At 48.5% G+C, this 21152-nt stretch overlaps 1 protein-coding gene across 1 annotated transcript in view; it reads right to left on the minus strand.

Moving 5' to 3' along the window:
- The window catches only part of LOC123771959 (unconventional myosin-XIX), a 235655-nt gene extending 214737 nt beyond the window's left edge, over positions 1-20918 (minus strand). The window contains exons 1-2 of the mRNA XM_045764803.2: positions 20822-20918; positions 10897-10938 (exon numbers count right to left, since the gene is read on the minus strand). The gene's annotated coding sequence lies outside the window, so the exon portion shown is untranslated. The remainder of the gene's footprint in view (positions 1-10896; positions 10939-20821) is intronic.
- Between the last annotated feature and the right edge of the window lie 234 nt (positions 20919-21152).

The following is a 21152-nucleotide window of genomic DNA, read 5'->3' on the forward strand; positions in this document are numbered from 1 at the left end:
TGCACTCCACCTGTTGTTTATGGCCAGTGTTCTCACCTACTTGTACTGGCCCCCACCATGATCTCTGGCTCTCTGGCCCCGCCTCTCAATATCCAACAGGTGTACAAGTTACGGAGCCTATTGGGCTCTATCGTATCTCTATTTGAAACTGTGTATGGAGTCAGCCTCCACCACATCACTGCCTAATGCATTCCATCTGTTAACTACTCTGACACTGAAAAAGTTCTTTCTAACGTCCCTGTGGCTCATTTGGGTACTCAGTTTCCACCTGTGTCCCCTTGTTCGCGTCCCACCAGTGTTGAATAGTTTATCCTTATCTACCTTGTCAATTCCTTTGAGAATTTTGTAGGTAGTGATCATGTCTCCCCTTACTCTTCTGTCTTCCTGTGTCGTGAGATGCAACTCATGCAGCGTGCGTGTGTTTTGCTCATAAGATTAATTCTCTTTCCTGTTTTTCCTCGGCCAAATTTACAGATAAAACTCAGGAGTTAACTGCAACTAATCCTAACCCATTATATTTACAACATATCCGCTTGAGAAAACTTTTCTGTTTATTGTCACGTTTTTGTCGACATGTGAGACCTTGGTCACGTGGCTTAGGCCTCTCTGGGACATTATTTATCAAGAATACAGTCTCCGTGGTGTAGTGGTAAGACACTCGCCTGCCGTTCCACGAGCGCTTTCTCATGGGAATACCATCAAAATCCTCAGATTAGGCAAAATTGTAATTAAAATTGTCAATAAAGATGTTAATAATAAATAATTTGTCATGGGGTTCGTATCCTGGCCGGGGAGGATTTACTGGGCGCAAATCCTTAACTGTAGCCTCTGTTTAACTCAACAGTAAAATGTGTACTTGGATATAACAACGATTCTTCGCGGCGGGGATCGTATTCCAGGGACCTGCCCGAAACGCTACGCGTACTAGTGGCTGTACAAGAATGTAACAACTCTTGTATATATCTCAAAAAAAAAAAAAAAAAAAAAAAAATAACGAAACTACAGTAGGGCTATTGGCCCATACGATGCAGCTCCTATTTTACATCTACTCAAACTCATGTCTGGCATACGCTTGTAAACTGATGTCTACTGTGTTGTCTGGTAATTTGTTTCCTAAGGCAGCAGCCAGTTCCCGAGCCAGTATTTACCCAGGTCTTTTACTTACCCATACATGGGAAACATCGGTGGCAGGCGTCATGTTGTCATGTGCCGGGAGGTTCTTTAGGTTCCCACGGGTGTGAAGCCTGAGGGGCCAGATTCACCAAGCAGTTACGCAAGCACTTACGAACGTGTACATCTTTCCTCAATCTTTGACGGCTTTGGTTACATTTATTAAACAGTTTACAAGCATGAAAACTTGCCAATCAACTGTTGTTATTGTTATAAACAGCCTCCTGGTGCTTCGGCGCTCATTAACTGTTTAATAATTGTAAACAAAGCCGCCACAAAGATTGAGGAAAGATGTACAGGTTCGTAAGTGCTGGCGTAACCGCTTCGCGAATCTGGCCCCTAGTTACTCCAGCACAATGTTGAAGAAACACACCCTCCACACCCCACCACCACCACCCACCACCATTACCCACCATCACCCACCATCACCCATCACCACCACCCATCACCCACCACCATCACCCATCACCATCACCCACCACCACCACCCATCACCCACCACCATCACCCACCACCCACCACCATCACCCACCACCATCACCCACTACCATCACCCCCACCTTTCTCTCTCCTCCCCCCCCCTCCTCTTTTGTTTACTGTCCAAACTAACTAATTTATCTCGGAGACAAAGGTGGAATTTTGGCATCTTTGAGAACTTGTATTTTCACAGCCGCGTCAATATTATTTTTAAACGAGGCGAAATACAGGATAACAATTACAAAAAAAAATGTATGCAAATGAACCACAGTTCACACGTCTTCCTCTGCTCAGGTATTCTTCATCTGTTTCTACTACCTCCTCCTTTTCAATTCTGCTTCGTCTCTATTTTACAACCATTTTTCAGCATGAATAGAAACATGTAGACGTGTTCGAGAGGCGTGCGCGCGCGCACGCACACACACACACACACACACACACACACACACACACGCACACACACACACGCACACACACACACACACACACACACACACACACACACACACACACACACACACACACACACACACACACACACACACACACTTTTTCAAAGGAAATTCTTCAGGAGTCAGAGAAGGAAAAAGACTTGGGGGTTGATATCACGCCAGACCTGTCTCCTGCAGCACATATCAAGAGGATAACATCAGCGGCATATGCCAGGCTGGCCAACATACGAACGGCATTCAGAAATTTGTGTAAAGAATCATTCAGAACTTTGTATACCACATATGTCAGGCCAATCCTGGAGTATGCAGCCCCAGCATGGAGTCCATATCTAGTCAAGGATAAGACTAAACTGGAAAAGGTTCAAAGATTTGCCACCAGACTAGTACCCGAGCTGAGAGGTATGAGCTACGAGGAGAGACTACGGGAATTAAACCTCACTTCGCTGGAAGACAGAAGAGTTAGGGGGGACATGATCACCACATTCAAGATTCTCAAGGGAATTGATAGGGTAGATAAAGGCAGGCTATTTAACACAAGGGGCACACGCACAAGGGGGGACAGGTGGAAACTGAGTGCCCAAATGAGCCACAGAGATATTAGAAAGAACTTTTTTAGTGTCAGAGTGGTTGACAAATGGAATGCATTAGGAAGTGATGTGGTGGAGGCTGACTCCATACACAGTTTCAAGTATAGATATGATAAAGCCCAATAGGCTCAGGAACCTGTACACCTGTTGATTGACGGTTGAGAGGTGGGACCAAAGAGCCAGAGCTCAACCCCCGCAAGCACAACTAGGTGAGTACACACACACACACACACACACACACACACACACACACAGGGAGACACAGAGACAAAGAGGGAGAGAGAGAGACAGACAGACATGTTATCAGAGCAAAGTTGCTCTATACAACACCATATTAACCCAGCACTATAAATAACGTGACAAAACATGGCCCAAAAGCTTCTACAAGACCTTACCCTAATCACCAACAACGATTTTTTACGATAAGTAACGAATATAAACTCGGTGTTCGTGACGAGAGCACTAATTAATCACCTCGTTCGTGATATATAATCCCCAATCATTTTTACCCAAGCAACAAAATTAATCCCCATAATCCTCCAAACGCCTAGATCGAGGATTCATCGAACGGGTAAATCTGCTTAATATTTAATAAGGAAATCCGATTTCGAGCGAGTAAGCCCCTTCATGGTCCATTTTCTTTTCACCAGAACCTTTGAGATATTTATCCTTAGTGTAGGATAAGCATTATTTTCTCCCGTTTTCTTTTGTATGTTCTTGTTTAAAATATAAAAGGGTGATAACCCCCCCCCCCTTTGGCTGGAAGAATGGGACCCATAGCCTCGGAGAAAAGCACACACACAGCTAGAGGGAGTGTTTAGCTCTCCCCAATTTAATTCCTACGTTCTTTTGTCCTACCCCTTTATGTTAAATTTTGTTTTTATTTGATATTTTTAAAAGTTACAAGTTGGCAAATACAATGAATGGTTAAAGGGTGTGAATCCTTTGGTGTTTCTCAGTCTCTGGAACTGTGTAAAACTAGTAGGGTAAGGCTTACCATGAGCTATGGGAAGGGAAAGCTCTCAGCCTGCTAACAGGAGTCAGCAGTCGTCTGCTCCTGTACCCACCTGTGTGTAAAACTAGTAGGGTAAGGCTTACCATGAGCTATGGGAAGGGAAAGCTCTCAGCCTGCTAACAGGAGTCAGCAGTCGTCTGCTCCTGTACCCACCTGGGTGTAAAACTAGTAGGGTAAGGCTTACCATGAGCTATGGGAAGGGAAAGCTCTCAGCCAGCTAACAGGAGTCAGCAGTCGTCTGCTCCTGTACCCACCTGTGTGTAAAACTAGTAGGGTAAGGCTTACCATGAGCTATGGGAAGGGAAAGCTCTCAGCCAGCTAACAGGAGTCAGCAGTCGTCTGCTCCTGTACCCTCCTGTGTGTAAAACTAGTAGGGTAAGGCTTACCATGAGCTATGGGAAGGGAAAGCTCTCAGCCTGCTAACAGGAGTCAGCAGTCGTCTGCTCCTGTACCCACCTGTGTGTAAAACTAGTAGGGTAAGGCTTACCATGAGCTATGGGAAGGGAAAGCTCTCAGCCTGCTAACAGGAGTCAGCAGTCGTCTGCTCCTGTACCCACCTGTGTGTAAAACTAGTAGGGTAAGGCTTACCATGAGCTATGGGAAGGGAAAGCTCTCAGCCTGCTAACAGGAGTCAGCAGTCGTCTGCTCCTGTACCCACCTGGGTGTAAAACTAGTAGGGTAAGGCTTACCATGAGCTATGGGAAGGGAAAGCTCTCAGCCAGCTAACAGGAGTCAGCAGTCGTCTGCTCCTGTACCCACCTGTGTGTAAAACTAGTAGGGTAAGGCTTACCATGAGCTATGGGAAGGGAAAGCTCTCAGCCAGCTAACAGGAGTCAGCAGTCGTCTGCTCCTGTACCCTCCTGTGTGTAAAACTAGTAGGGTAAGGCTTACCATGAGCTATGGGAAGGGAAAGCTCTCAGCCTGCTAACAGGAGTCAGCAGTCGTCTGCTCCTGTACCCACCTGTGTGTAAAACTAGTAGGGTAAGGCTTACCATGAGCTATGGGAAGGGAAAGCTCTCAGCCTGCTAACAGGAGTCAGCAGTCGTCTGCTCCTGTACCCACCTGTGTGTAAAACTAGTAGTGTAAGGCTTACCATGAGCTATGGGAAGGGAAAGCTCTCAGCCAGCTAACAGGAGTCAGCAGTCGTCTGCTCCTGTACCCACCTGTGTGTAAAACTAGTAGTGTAAGGCTTACCATGAGCTATGGGAAGGGAAAGCTCTCAGCCTGCTAACAGGAGTCAGCAGTCGTCTGCTCCTGTACCCACCTGTGTGTAAAACTAGTAGGGTAAGGCTTACCATGAGCTATGGGAAGGGAAAGCTCTCAGCCAGCTAACAGGAGTCAGCTGTCGTCTGCTCCTGTACCCACCTGTGTGTAAAACTAGTAGGGTAAGGCTTACCATGAGCTATGGGAAGGGAAAGCTCTCAGCCAGCTAACAGGAGTCAGCAGTCGTCTGCTCCTGTACCCACCTGTGTGTAAAACTAGTAGGGTAAGGCTTACCATGAGCTATGGGAAGGGAAAGCTCTCAGCCTGCTAACAGGAGTCAGCAGTCGTCTGCTCCTGTACCCACCTGTGTGTAAAACTAGTAGTGTAAGGCTTACCATGAGCTATGGGAAGGGAAAGCTCTCAGCCAGCTAACAGGAGTCAGCAGTCGTCTGCTCCTGTACCCTCCTGTGTGTAAAACTAGTAGGGTAAGGCTTACCATGAGCTATGGGAAGGGAAAGCTCTCAGCCTGCTAACAGGAGTCAGCAGTCGTCTGCTCCTGTACCCACCTGTGTGTAAAACTAGTAGGGTAAGGCTTACCATGAGCTATGGGAAGGGAAAGCTCTCAGCCTGCTAACAGGAGTCAGCAGTCGTCTGCTCCTGTACCCACCTGTGTGTAAAACTAGTAGGGTAAGGCTTACCATGAGCTATGGGAAGGGAAAGCTCTCAGCCTGCTAACAGGAGTCAGCAGTCGTCTGCTCCTGTACCCACCTGTGTGTAAAACTAGTAGGGTAAGGCTTACCATGAGCTATGGGAAGGGAAAGCTCTCAGCCAGCTAACAGGAGTCAGCAGTCGTCTGCTCCTGTACCCACCTGTGTGTAAAACTAGTAGGGTAAGGCTTACCATGAGCTATGGGAAGGGAAAGCTCTCAGCCAGCTAACAGGAGTCAGCAGTCGTCTGCTCCTGTACCCACCTGTGTGTAAAACTAGTAGGGTAAGGCTTACCATGAGCTATGGGAAGGGAAAGCTCTCAGCCTGCTAACAGGAGTAACAGCTCCTGTACCCACCTGGGTGTAAAAAAAATTGAGAAAGTACAAGGCACTCCTACCCATGGGGCCTAGCGGCTCAATGTAAAACTAGGGGAAGGGGGGTATAGGGAAGGAATTGGTGGGGTAAGTAGAGTGAATGTGGGGTAGGAGTAGATGGGTAATAGGAGCTAATGGGGGAGTCAAAGTATTTACCTTAAATCCCTTCGGTGGGCTGTTTCTTACTAAAAAGTTGTGAGAGGGGGAAGCCAACCCCCCACCCCCCCCCACAATTACAATTAAGCTGTCAATTGCCAAGAGTGGATAAGCTGGCAATAGTAATTTCCAGCTTACCCAATCTTGATAACTAGTTACACTAAATTACTAGAAAATGGGAGTACTCGACTATTGATAATTAGGAACAGGAAAAGGTGATCACACTCTTCCCATTAATCAGGGACACTGGGGAGGGTTTGAAGAGCGGGGAAAGGGGGGCAGGTCTAGGGAAAACTGCCCCCCCCAGCTTTTTTTATTGTTCACCCCATACTCATCCTGTGAGCGGTAGCTCAAAAAGCATTACAGAAGGCACAAAAGGTCTTTATCAGACCTCATCTTCCCCACAGCGTCGATAGACTTCCGGGATGTCTATCAATATAGTTGAACCATTAACCCATTAATGATAACCCCCAAGGCATCAATCTCTTCAGTTTGTCACATATTACATGATTGATTAGTCCCCTTCACTCTAGGGGCCTCGTAGTCTGGTGGATAGCGCGCAGGACTCGTAATTCTGTGGCGCGGGTTCGATTCCCGCACGAGGCAGAAACAAATGGGCAAAGTTCTTTCACCCTGAATGCCCCTGTTACCTAGCAGTAAATAGGTACCTGGGAGTTAGTCAGCTGTCACGGGCTGCTTCCTGGGGGTGGAGGCCTGGTCGAGGACCGGGCCGCGGGGACACTAAAAAGCCCCGAAATCATCTCAAGATAACCTCAAGATAGGCCATCAAACTATGTCATTAACTAGTTCATAGTATGAATAACAGTCGACATTTACTGAATATTAGTTCCCTAACTTTTATATGCAAAGAATCAAAAGTGAGGTACCCACACAAGCTGGGTACCTCACTGATAATATAACTGTCTTATCCTACCCGGCCGATAGCCAGTCCTATCGCCCGGACGATAACCCTATCCTATCGCCCGGACGATAACCCTATCCTATCGCCCGGACGATAACCCTATCCTATCGTCCGGGCGAAACCGAGTCCCTAACGTTTAAAACCGTCTTGTACAGAGAGTGGTACTCCTACACCCGGCATTACATCAGAGACTATGGCCACAAGTGTACACCAACACTCAAGCAGACTGTGGTTGTTGGACTTCGGTTCTTCCCTGTGGTCGGCCGCACCACGTGATGGCTGATCGCATTAATGAGGTTTTATTCTTTAATAGTATTTATATGAGCGTTAAGTATAGGTATTGTTTTTCATGCTATCGTTCCATCCACGCAGGCTATCGTTCCTCCACGCAGGCTATCGTTCCTCCATGCACCTCCCGTTCCGAGGAATGGAATTATCAGGGGGAAAGCGCCAAGTCATTACGACTATATAGCACTGGGAAGGGGTCAGGATAAGGATTTGGGATGGGACGGGGGGAAAGTTAGGAATAGTGACCAACCACTTGTGGACGGTCGGGGATTGAACGCCGACCTGCATGACGCGAGACCGTCGCTCTACCGTCCACTCCTCTAAAGTAGACAATCAATTACAAGTTTCAGAAACAACAAATGAAGATTTGTGTTTTAAGATAAATTCGATGTTTTTGTAGACTGGATTGACCAGGTTGTGTTCCTGAGGCCATCGGCCACCACACCTTTTATGGCACTGGGGTGAGAATTAGAATTTACATATATGATTAACGGTGATGTAATCATTAGTGTACATGAGAGACAACCAAATGGACTTCCTCACTAATGCCTTCATATTGGAAAAGTTGGGATTTAGGAAATAATTGGGTGAACAGGTTTGTTCATTTGTACCTGGTTTGTACCTGGATAGTGTTCTTGGAGTTGTTCTACGCCACAGGCCCAGCCCTGGCTTGTGATAGCTTGGTAATTCTGGGTAACAACAGACTTAGTCATTGAATTGTTTCCAGTGTAGGTTACACACAATTACCTGTATTCTCCCATCACTCAACAATCTCTCAGAATCAACTATACTTTTAAGTAAACAACAGCTTTGGCTTCCTACAACATTTCCAACCTCAAACACAATTTTCATTACACCGAAAACACACAGTGTTTACAGATGGAATGCATTAGGCAGTGATGTGGTGGAGGCTGACTCCATACACAGTTTCAAATGTAGATATGACAGAGCCCAGTAGGCTCAGGAACCTATACACCAGTTGAGAGGCGGGACCAAAGAGCCAGAGCTTAACCCCCGCAAGCACAACTACGTGAGTACAATCATCCCAAAATACAAATAACTTAAATTTTCCCCAAGCATTTAACCTACAATTACTTCCCGTCACCTTAACACATCAAGTTGCATTTCCTTTGTTCATTACACCAAGACTTTTATACACTTTTATATATATATATATATATATATTTTCTACTTATTATGTACGTATTGCGAGGAAGGAACCCCCTTATGACGTGTCTCAACGAGTCTATTTCTTTCTGTGTCACATGTCACTCTGTTTCCCCTTTGTCGGGTCCTTGTCATTCGTCTAGGTCCCCTTCTTCGTCCGGTTCGTCCTACCCATCATCGTCACCCCTCGGCTGCTTTTGTGTGTGTGTGTGCAACATTTTCTGCCCTCAACAAGCACCAGGTGCGCCTGGTTGTTAATGAGAGGCAAGCAAGCAGGCGAGCCTTGTCCTCACCTGTCTCCCTAGCGCCTGTCCTCCTCCTCCTCCTCCTCCTCGCTTACTGTTTTTCCCGCTTGTATCTTTGTCTGCACTAATGACCTCCAGAGAGACGGGGGACAGAGGGAGGGTGAGGTGTTGGGGGGGGGGGGGGGAGAGGAGGAAAGAGGGAGAGAGACAAAGGGCAAGAGAGACAGAAAGGGCAAGAGAGACAGAAAGGGCGAGAGAGACAGAAAGGGCAAGAGACAAAGGGCAAGAGAGACAGAAAGGACAAGAGAGACAGAAAGGGCAAGAGAGACAGAAAGGGCAAGAGACAAAGGGCAAGAGAGACAGAAAGGGCAAGAGAGACAGAAAGGGCGAGAGAGACAGAAAGGGCAAGAGATAGAAAGGGCAAGAGATAGAAAGGGCAAGAGACAGAAAGGGCAAGAGAGACAGAAAGGGCAAGAGAGACAGAAAGGGCAAGAGAGACAGAAAGGGCAAGAGAGACAGAAAGGGCAAGAGAGACAGAAAGGGCAAGAGAGACAGAAAGGGCAAGAGAGACAGAAAGGGCAAGAGACAGAAAGGGCAAGAGACAGAAAGGGCAAGAGACAGAAAGGGCAAGAGAGACAGAAAGGGCAAGAGACAGAAAGGGCAAGAGACAGAAAGGGCAAGAGACAGAAAGGGCAAGAGAGACAGAAAGGGCAAGAGAGACAGAAAGGGCAAGAGAGACAGAAAGGGCAAGAGAGACAGAAAGGGCAAGAGAGACAGAAAGGGCAAGAGAGACAGAAAGGGCAAGAGAGACAGAAAGGGCAAGAGAGACAGAGACAAAGGACATAAATAGATGCCTCCTCATTTGGACTAATACCCTGCTATAGTGTCATTGTTGTCATGCAATGTTGGGAAGAACTAGGAAGTAAAGAGCCATGTTCAACAGGTATAATCATCCTCTCCCCAGCAGACCAAAACCAGATAGTAATGTTGGACAAAAATATTGCAAACGGTCACCATTGCAAGGGTAAATTCATTATCCAAAGCCCCGCAGATAAATAATACGTTCCTGCATGGCTCCTGATACACACACACATGCTCCATAGCTGAACCATGCAGTCTCCGTGGTGTAGTGGTAAGACACTCGCCTGGCGTTCCGCGAGCGCTATGTCATGGGTTCGTATCCTGGCCGGGGAGGATTTACTAGGCGCAATTCCTTAACTGTTTAACGCAACAGTAAAATGTGTACTTGGATGAAAAAACGATTCTTCGCGGCAGGGGATCGTATTCCAGGGAACATAGGATTAAGGACTTGCCCGAAACGCTACGCGTACTAGTGGCTGTACAAGAATGTAACAACTCTTGTATATATCTATAAAAAAAAAAAAAAAAAAAAAAAAAAAAAACAATCAGACATTTCAACAAATCAACAATTAGAGAAATCAACATGTCCCAATCCATTTCCATCCGAATCCACCCCCCCCCCCTAAAACCCCCTGGAGAGTTATCTAGATATTTGTGGTGGTCTGAAAGCATATTACGGCTCCAGTTATAGTCTACATGTTTACTGGCGAGTAAACCATTGTCCTAAACAGATTATTTTCAAGTTATAACTTTATTGTATTATAATTCGTTGCTTTATAATATAAAAAATGGCATGCTGAAAACATTTTTTTTTTTAAGAATTTAGTTTTCTGTAAACGGAATTCTCGGGTACACTGAAATAGTTTTCGAATTCCCTGTTTCTCATTATCGCCAATAATACCCCGTATTACTGTAACCAAACTCAATGAAATGAAACCTAACCAAATCTTAACCTGACTTAAGCATAGATAGAAGTAGTTAACACTAATTATGTAGTCGTTCTCAATCCATTCCCTTGAGTATTTCCTCCCTGAGGACAGGTTGTAAATACCATAAACTGCTACAAATTAGGGCAACAATATTGAATGAATGCTAATTTACCCGACCCTAAGACACGAGATAAAACCACATTCTCTCTCAACTCTTTCTCATTCCCATTTCTCATTACCTCACACCCAAACGTAAACTATTATTTAAAAAATCTCTTTTTTTAATAAATTTTAAAATAAAAGTTAAAAAATAAAAAAAACATTAATTTCTTTTCGAACTTACCAGTGAATTCGCCGAGCTGACGCCTTGGTCAGGGAGACACATCTGAAAATATAGATAAACTAGTGTTAAATCCCATGAATTAACATGTCTTGTGGCTTTGTGTATAACCAAATCTCCTTAAGAGGTTAACCATGCACCTCAGGACTCCCAAGTTCAGTGTCCGGGCTGTGAAGGAACTGATCTCACCAGAGGTGTAGGATACACCCCCAAGATCACAGTGTTCGGGCTGTGAAGGAACTGATCTCACCAGAGGTGTAGGATACACCCCCAAGATCACAGTGTTCGGGCTGTGAAGGAACTGATCTCACCAGAGGTGTAGGATACACTCCCAAGATCACAGTGTCCGGACTGTGAAGGAACTGATCTCACCAGAGGTGTAGGATACACCCCCAAGATCACAGTGTCCGGACTGTGAAGGAACTGATCTCACCAAAGGTGTAGGATACACCCCCAAGATCACAGTGTTCGGGCTGTGAAGGAACTGATCTCACCAGAGGTGTAGGATACACCCCCAAGATCACAGTGTCCGGGCTGTGAAGGAACTGATCTCACCAGAGGTATAGGATACACCCCCAAGATCACAGTGTCCGGGCTGTGAAGGAACTGATCTCACCAGAGGTATAGGATACACCCCCAAGATCACAGTGTCCGGACTGTGAAGGAACTGATCTCACCAGAGGTGTAGGATACACCCCCAAGATCACAGTGTCCGGGCTGTGAAGGAACTGATCTCACCAGAGGTATAGGATACACCCCCAAGATCACAGTGTCCGGGCTGTGAAGGAACTGATCTCACCAGAGGTATAGGATACACCCCCAAGATCACAGTGTCCGGACTGTGAAGGAACTGATCTCACCAGAGGTGTAGGATACACCCCCAAGATCACAGTGTCCGGACTGTGAAGGAACTGATCTCACCAGAGGTGTAGGATACACCCCCAAGATCACAGTGTCCGGGCTGTGAAGGAACTATACAAGCAATGTTCCCTCTTACTGCCTGGTGAATCCAGTCAAGCTGGCGACATAAATAAGTGAAGGTGTCGTGTATCCCACCAAGCTTAATATGGAAGTGATCGTCCTCATCCATTCACAGCTCGAAAAGCTGACTTTTTTCTTTTTTTTAGGTTGGGAAAACTAGTTTCAACGATTCATCTTCCCGAGCTGAAGAATTAAGATTGTGAAGAACATCTCTGAATAATGACGCCAGTAAATAACTACAAAATATATTGATGCGCCCAAAAAATATTGACCCTTCTTCGAAATCAATACAAATTTGGCAGCGAGACCAATGAGGTCAGTAGAGCCCAACCTGAACGCAAGGGCTCACATGGCAGGTGTTGGTTGAGCGTACAAAAATAGACTGTTGGACTGACAAACTGCCTGAACCCCCAAAAAGGTTCACACACTGTCCTCGTGGATCACACACAACTGCGATGCTAAAAACTGGAGAAAATGTATATAATGTAAAATAACCTGGTCTAGGCCTAAATCAATGCTAGTCACAATATACACTCCCTTAGGCCTCCTGTAACTCCTGAATATGTGATATATTAGGCCTAGGAAATTTAAAGTTTGGTTAATTCATTTTCTCAGGGATAAGGTCTTGTATCGAGGCCCCCCCCCCCCAGGAAGGAACCCCAACATCAGTTGCCTAACTCCCGTGTACCTACTGACTGCTGGGTGAACAGAGGCATTAGGTGAAAGGAAACATTCTCAACCACTTCCGTCGCCCGTTCTACATGGAAACTTTGTTCAGAGTACCTAAACCTAACCCAACATCTCCGTTTCATCCGAGACTTCGGCTTGTCTCATTTTTAAACATTGTATTTGCATACAATGTATCAATTCTCCTCGGTATCTTCTACGTCGTAAGCATGTTTCCTCTCGCCTCTGGGCCTGGTGACTGACTTGGTTGAAATGTTCAGTTACAAACCTCTCTTTTACATAAGATGCGTCACCCACAGGTTACTTTAGTTCATTTATTATGCACCCCATACCCATCTTGTGGGCGGTAGTGGAAAGGGTTACAGAGGCACATAATGGGCTCAGGGACTGAACCCCACAATTCATTTAGCTCAGCAAGTTACAATCTTGATGAGCTAGTTACAAAATTCAATGCACATCGTCACATCATCAATGAGTTCGAGATAGATCACAAGTACAGTTTCTAAATTAAGGAACTGACATATGTGGAGAGCTAGTGTCTGGGCATGGGGTCCACTACCTCCCACAGGATGGGCATGGGGTCCACTACCTCCCACAGGATGGGCATGGGGTCCACTACCTCCCACAGGATGGGCATGGGGTCCACTGCCACCCACAGGATGGGCATGGGGTCCACTACCTCCCACAGGATGGGCATGGGGTCCACTACCTCCCACAGGATGGGCATGGGGTCCACTACCTCCCACAGGATGGGCATGGGGTCCACTGCCACCCACAGGATGGGGCATGGGGTCCACTACCACCCACAAGATGGGCATGGGGTCCAATGCCTCCCACACGATGGGCACGGGGGCCACTACCTCCCACAGGATGGGCATGGGGTCCACTGCCACCCACAGGATGGGCATGGGGTCCACTGCCACCCACAGGATGGGGCATGGGGTCCACTGCCACCCACAGGATGGGCATGGGGTCCACTGCCACCCACAGGATGGGCATGGGGTCCACTACCACCCACAGGATGGGTATGGGGTCCACTACCTCCCACAGGATAGGGCATGGGGTCCACTACCACCCACAGGATGGGTATGGGGTCCACTACCTCCCACAGGATGGGTATGGGGTCCACTACCACCCACAGGATGGGTATGGGGTCCACTACCACCCACAGGATGGGTATGGGGTCCACTACCTCCCACAGGATGGGGCATGGGGTCCACTACCACCCACAGGATGGGTATGGGGTCCACTACCACTCACATGATGGGGTATGGGGTCCACTACCTCCCACAGGATGGGGCATGGGGTCCACTGCCACCCACAGGATGGGGCATGGGGTCCACTGCCACCCACAGGATGGGCATGGGGTCCACTGCCACCCACAGGATGGGGCATGGGGTCCACTGCCACCCACAGGATGGGGCATGGGGTCCACTGCCACCCACAGGATGGGCATGGGGTCCACTGCCACCCACAGGATGGGGCATGGGGTCCACTGCCACCCACAGGATGGGTATGGGGTCCACTACCTCCCACAGGATGGGGCATGGGGTCCACTACCACCCACAGGATGGGGCATGGGGTCCACTGCCACCCACAGGATGGGTATGGGGTCCACTACCTCCCACAGGATGGGGCATGGGGTCCACTGCCACCCACAGGATGGGCATGGGGTCCACTGCCACCCACAGGATGGGTATGGGGTCCACTACCTCCCACAGGATGGGCATGGGGTCCACTACCACCCACATGATGGGGTCCACTACTACCCACAGGATGGGCATGGGGTCCACTGCCACCCACAGGATGGGCATGGGGTCCACTACCACCCACAGGATGGGCATGGGGTCCACTACCACCCACAGGATGGGCATGGGGTCCACTACCACCCACAAGATGGGCATGGGGTCCAATGCCTCCCACACGATGGGCACGGGGGCCACTACCTCCCACAGGATGGGCATGGGGTCCACTACCACCCACAGGATGGGTATGGGGTCCACTACCACCCACAGGATGGGGCATGGGGTCCACTACCACCCACAGGATGGGCATGGGGTCCAATGCCTCCCACACGATGGGCATGGGGTCCACTGCCACCCACAGGATGGGCATGGGGTCCACTGCCACCCACAGGATGGGCATGGGGTCCACTACCACCCACAGGATGGGCATGGGGTCCACTACCACCCACAGGATGGGCGTGGGGTCCACTACCACCCATAGGATGGGCATGGGTCCACTACCACCCACAGGATGGGGCATGGGGTCCACTACCACCCACAGGATGGGCATGGGGTCCACTACCGCCCACATGATGGGGTATGGGGTCCACTACCACCCACAGGATGGACATCGGGTCCACTACCACCCACAGGATGGGGCATGGGGTCCACTACCACCCACAGGATGGGGCATGGGGTCCACTACCTCCCACAGGATGGGTATGGGGTCCACTACCACCCACAGGATGGGTATGGGGTCCACTACCACCCACAGGATGGGTATGGGGTCCACTACCACCCACAGGATGGGTATGGGGTCCACTACCACCCACAGGACGGGGCATGGAGCCCACTACCACCCACAGGATGGGTATGGGGTCCACTACCACCCACAGGATGGGTATGGGGTCCACTACCACCCACAGAATGGGTATGGGGTCCACTACCACCCACAGGATGGGTATGGGGTCCACTACCACCCACAGGACGGGGCATGGAGCCCACTACCACCCACAGAATGGGTATGGGGTCCACTACCACCCACAGGACGGGGCATGGAGCCCACTACCACCCACAGGACGGGGCATGGAGCCCACTACCACCCACAGGATGGGTATGGGGTCCACTACCACCCACAGGATGGGTATGGGGTCCACTACCACCCACAGAATGGGGCATGTGGCACGTCCAGCCCCCCCCCCCCCCGATAATGCACTACATATGTGTTATCAGACGGGTGCGCGTGTGCGTGGGGCGCGCCCGCCATGCTGGTACTCCATATGTTAATACACGCTCGTATATACTGTCGCATTGTCACCTATATGTTGATCGATGACTCGCGGCAAGAACTCTCCTCTCACTCAGACAAAGCAGAGTTCTCTTACGTTCCGGATAGCAGAGTTCTATTTCGTTCCAGATAGCAGAATTCTATTACGTTTCGGACAGCAGAGTTCTCTTACGTTCCGGATAGCAGAGTTCTCCTACGTTCCGGATAGCAGAGTTCTATTTCGTTCCAGATAGCAGAATTCTATTACGTTTCGGATAGCAGAGTTCTCTTACGTTCCGGATAGCAGAGTTCTCTTACGTTCCGGATAGCAGAATTCTCTTACGTTCCGGATAGCAGAGTTCTCTTACGTTCCGGATAGCAGAGTTCTCTTACGTTCCGGATAGCAGAGTTCTCTTACGTTCCGGATAGCAGAGTTCTCTTACGTTCCGGATAGCAGAATTCTCTTACGTTCCGGATAGCAGAGTTCTCTTACGTTCCGGATAGCAGAGTTCTCTTACGTTCCGGATAGCAGAGTTCTCTTACGTTCCGGATAGCAGAGTTCTCTTACGTTCCGGATAGCAGAATTCTCTTACGTTCCAGATAGCAGAGTTCTCCTACGTTCCAGATAGCAGAGTTCTCCTACGTTCCAGATAGCAGAGTTCTCCTACGTTCCGGATAGCAGAGTTCTCTTACGTTCCGGATAGCAGAGTTCTATTACGTTCGGGGATGGCAAAGTTCTACTAGTTCCACGCTTCATCATACTGGGATAAAACAGGTTATCTTGTGTTATCCTCCTTGTGGGGGGGGGGGGGGACTGACGGTTGAGTGGACAGCACTCGGGGTTCGTAGTCCAAGGTTCCGGGTTCAATTCCCGTAGGAACCGGAAACACATGGACAGTTTCTTTCACCCTGATGCTCCCCTGTTCACCTAGCAGTAAATAGGTACCTGGGAGTTAGACAGCTGCTACGGACTGCTGTATGGGGGTGTGTAACTGGTCGAGGACCGAGCCGCGAGGACGCTAAGGACCGAGCCGCGAGGACGCTAAGCCCCGAAATCATCTCAAGATAACCTCAAGATAGATCCTGCTATCGTAAAGGCATTCCGGTTATCACCCTGCAACTATACACTACAACAATGAACTGATTACAGAGGGAGGGAGGTTACCTTGAGGTGCTTCCGGGGCTTAGCGTCCCCGCGGCCCGGTCGTCGACCAGGCCTCCTGGTTGCTGGACTGATCAACCAGGCTGTTCAAGTTCAAGTATGTTTATTGAGATAAGCAATAAATACATCTCAAAGGGATAGAGTAGCTTAGGCTATTTCTACCCCCCTCCAGGCTGTTGGACGCGGCTGCTCGCAGCCTGACGTATAAGTCACAGCCTGGTTGATCAGGTATCAGGGAAGCTATGACCATCTTACAAGTCAGCAAATGCATTCATTTGACACTTTGCAATATTTTGAATACAAGTTTCTTAATGAACAGGAAGTAGTTTAAATAAATAAATATTAATAAGTATTAATAAATGAATAAAGTTTAAAGTTGACGATGAGAAGGAGCCGGTCGGCCGAGCGGACAGCACGCGGGACTTGTGATCCTGTGGTCCTGGGTTCGATCCTAGGCGCCGGCGAGAAACAATGGGCAGAGTTTCTTTCACCCTATGCCCCTGTTACCTAGCAGTAAAATAGGTACCTGGGTGTTAGTCAGCTGTCACGGGCTGCTTCCTGGTGGTGGAGGCCTGGTCGAGGACCGGGCCGCGGGGACACTAAAAGCCCCGAAATCATCTCAAGATAACCTCAAGAAACACCGGATTGGGTCGTGTAACCTCCAGTCATTCACTGCTCAATAGTCTACCCACTTGGGCTGGACGGTAGAGCGACGGTCTCGCGTCATGCAGGTCGGCGTTCAATCCCCGACCGTCCACACATGGTTGGGTACCATTTCTTTCCCCTCCGTCCCATCCCAAATCCTTATCCTGACCCCTTCCCAGTGCTATATAGTCGTAATGGCTTGGTGCTTTCCCCTGATAATTCCCTCCCTTCACTGTTTGACAGCGTCAGACTTAAGACTTTGGACTTAAGGTTTTGGCAGTCCTTACAGCAACGATGAGGACCATAGTGCATATACCGACGTACGACGCTATTAGAAAGTACAAATCCCAACTATTGAGTTGGACAAACCGGAAAACTATTTTTATACTTTTTTTTTTATCTTTATTTAAGAAAATACAATATAACTCACAATTCACCTAGTTGTGTTTGCGGGGGTTGAGCTCTGCTCTTTGGTCCCGCCTCTCAACTGTCAATCAACTGTTTGCTATTTTTTTCCCCCACACCACACACACACACCAGGAAGCAGCCCGTGACAGCTGATTAACTCCCAGGTACCTATTTACTACTAGGTAACAGGGGCTGCACCTATGCCTCTCCTTCCTATTTACTCCAAAAAAAAAGGGGGCATTCAGGTTGAAAGAAACTTTGCCCATTTGTTTCTGCCTCGTGCGGGAATCGAACCCGCGCCACAGAATTACGAGTCCTGCGCGCTATCCACCAAGGTACGAGGCCCCTACTTGTGTTGCTTTGACAAACTAAACTACCCTTGAACAAATCCACAAGGGCCGTAACGAGGATTCGAACCTGCGTCCGGGAGCATCCCAAACTACCCTTCCCAGGCCTCATGAACGACATTGTTATAATAGGCCTAGCAATATTTAAGTTGATTTTTTTTATGAGTCATTTATTTTGAATGAATTCCTTACTAGTCAGTATACTACTATTTAATAGCTAAGAAAGTACGAATTCGTGACTATTGACGACTATCGTCACAATAGGTGCTATCAACAGGAAAATGGATTGTTACAATTATTTACATTCAAGCAAAAAATAAATCTGTCCATTAAAAGTAATATAAGAAAAATGAGAATTGTGTTGAGAGTATTTTCTTAAGGACAAGACCGGAAGAAACCCAAACACAAGTAAAAAAAAAAAATACACAATGAAATCCCTAAAACGTGAAGTATCGATTATAAAATTTTTGAAAGGTGCTCAAGTCTCAAGACGTACATCACTACACCGCAAAAGGTGCCAAGACATCCACCTAAATAGCTTCCGGAACTGAAGAAAACAGAAGCTTTGAGGAGATGCTGAAGGTATTAAATATACCAAAGTTAGAAGACTGAAAAAAATGATGTGATTACTATCCACTCGGGGTAAAAATAGCTGGTTCTACAGTGACCTGTAGCCGGTTCAATCTCGGCCTCCAAGCTAGCAGCCACGACCTCCCCTAACAGCCAGCTGGAACCCTTCCCCAACCGGCCTGACCGACGCTCCTAAACCGGCTTGACCGACCCTCCTAAACCGGCCTGACCGACCCTCCTAAACCGGCCTGACCGACCCTCCTAAACCGGCCTGACCGACCCTCCTAAACCGGCCTGACCGACCCTCCTAAACCGGCCTGACCGACCCTCCTAAACCGGCCTGACCGACCCTCCTAAACCGGCCTGACCGACGCTCCTAAACCGGCCTGACCGACCCTCCTAAACCGGCCTGACCGACGCTCCTAAACCGGCCTGACCGACGCTCCTAAACCGGCCTGACCGACCCTCCTAAACCGGCCTGACCGACCCTCCTAAACCGGCCTGACCGACGCTCCTAAACCGGCCTGACCGACGCTCCTAAACCGGCCTGACCGACCCTCCTAAACCGGCCTGACCGACCCTCCTAAACCGGCCTGACCGACGCTCCTAAACCGGCCTGACCGACGCTCCTAAACCGGCCTGACCGACGCTCCTAAACCGGCCTGACCGACCCTCCTAAACCGGCCTGACCTGGTACACCAGATGACAACATGTGCAGCCCGCATGACGCACCTCATACACCCCATGTGGCCTACATAACACCGGTGACAAATAGATGTCACACATGTCAAGGCAGCTGCAGGGCCCACACAACCACCACTACAACCCCCCCCCCTCCTCCAACAACCACCACCACAACATCTCCACTACCACCATCCACAACTGTCAAGGCCCGGGGTAGAACTAAACTGCGGCATAACGAGCTATGTAGCATTCCCTCATAGGTCAGCACAGGCAGGTAGGCTACCACCACCAGCTACCACAATCTGAACCACTATACCAGTTCCTCCCACACCTGTAACACAACGATCCATCACCACAACACAGCTACCACAAGTACTTACATACAACGGCATACATGTACCCACTACCACCACACAATTAACCCTACCACAATTTCTAACACAAAAACACCACCCCGCCCACCACCACAACCACCACCAGACTCGAGGCCTATCAGCCTCTGGAGGGTCGTTAAAGCATGCACCATAACACGATCCTAAGCTTCGGGGGAGGTAGATATAGACTACACATCACAATATAAAATTACTTTGCCAGTTGGAGCCGAGCGCCAGAAACGCAACCCGTCCTCGACTCAAGTCCATTCCATCCAGCGGTCGACCCCACAGACGCATTCATAAATTTTAACATGCTGTTCATTCAAAACGAGAATTTTCTCAAGTATAAATTAATATTATAATATATTAGCATATTGTGCATATATAGGCATAGGTTAGGTTAGGTGTTTAGGTTCTGTTGGCGATTATTTGTATTTGTAGTACGTGGGTGAAGCATTTATAGCGTTGTGGTTCGAACAAAATTCGTCAGTGAAACACTTGTTCCGGAAGTGTTCGAACGTCAGCAGTTGTGAGTCGTGTGTAAACCGTTTTTCATTCATAAACAGGGGGTTTGGTGGGTGCATGGAATCACTTTTGGATCTTTGTTTGGAGGACGGGCTGAGAAACGACGTGTGATCTTGAGGTCTGGTTCGAAACCCCCCCCCCCCCCCCCACCCCCTTTTTCCTCAGGGCTAGGTTCGTTCAAGCCGCGGCTCACGTAAAGCCGCTCTCATGAACTAAATTCAAACTTTAAGTCGTGCATAAAGTGCTTTTAATTCGCAAAAAGCATTTATACACAATTAGCATTTCCGACGATGGCGAAGTGATTGGGCACCATTCCTCTCCCGTCCCCTCCCCCCCCCCCCCCGTCCCAACCCAAATCCTTATCCTAATCCCTTCCAAATGCTATATAGTCGTAATGGCTTAGCGCTTTCCCTCTGATAGTTCCCTTCCCTTCCGACGATATCCCTATAATACCCAACAATCGTCAAATATCCGGACATCTTTGTCAAACATCTGTTATTGTTTTCTATTAAAAACAACACCTCACTCAATGACGTTGTTAATAATCACTTCACCTTAGATCGTGTCCCGTCTCAAAGGTGTCAATATTGACCGCGCGACCGACACCTCCACACACTATGACCTCTGGTGAGTGATTGAGAGAGTGTTGACCTGGCCGGCAGGCGGCGCTCTCTTCTTCCCGCCAAAACTAAACTGTCCAACGACCTATACAATCTGGCAAATTGTCAAGTCATGGATTACGATAGTTCAAGATGTTCGGGTGAAGCATACGATATCTTAGCAGATATCTTGGCAATGTTGTTTTATTAACCCTCTGGTTCAGCGAGGGATAAAGTCTTAGCTTATAGTTCAGCGAGGAGAAAGTCTTAGCTTATAGTTCAGCGA

The sequence above is a fragment of the Procambarus clarkii genome, chromosome 38 (genome assembly GCF_040958095.1).
Source record: "Procambarus clarkii isolate CNS0578487 chromosome 38, FALCON_Pclarkii_2.0, whole genome shotgun sequence".
NCBI lineage: Eukaryota > Metazoa > Arthropoda > Malacostraca > Decapoda > Cambaridae > Procambarus > Procambarus clarkii.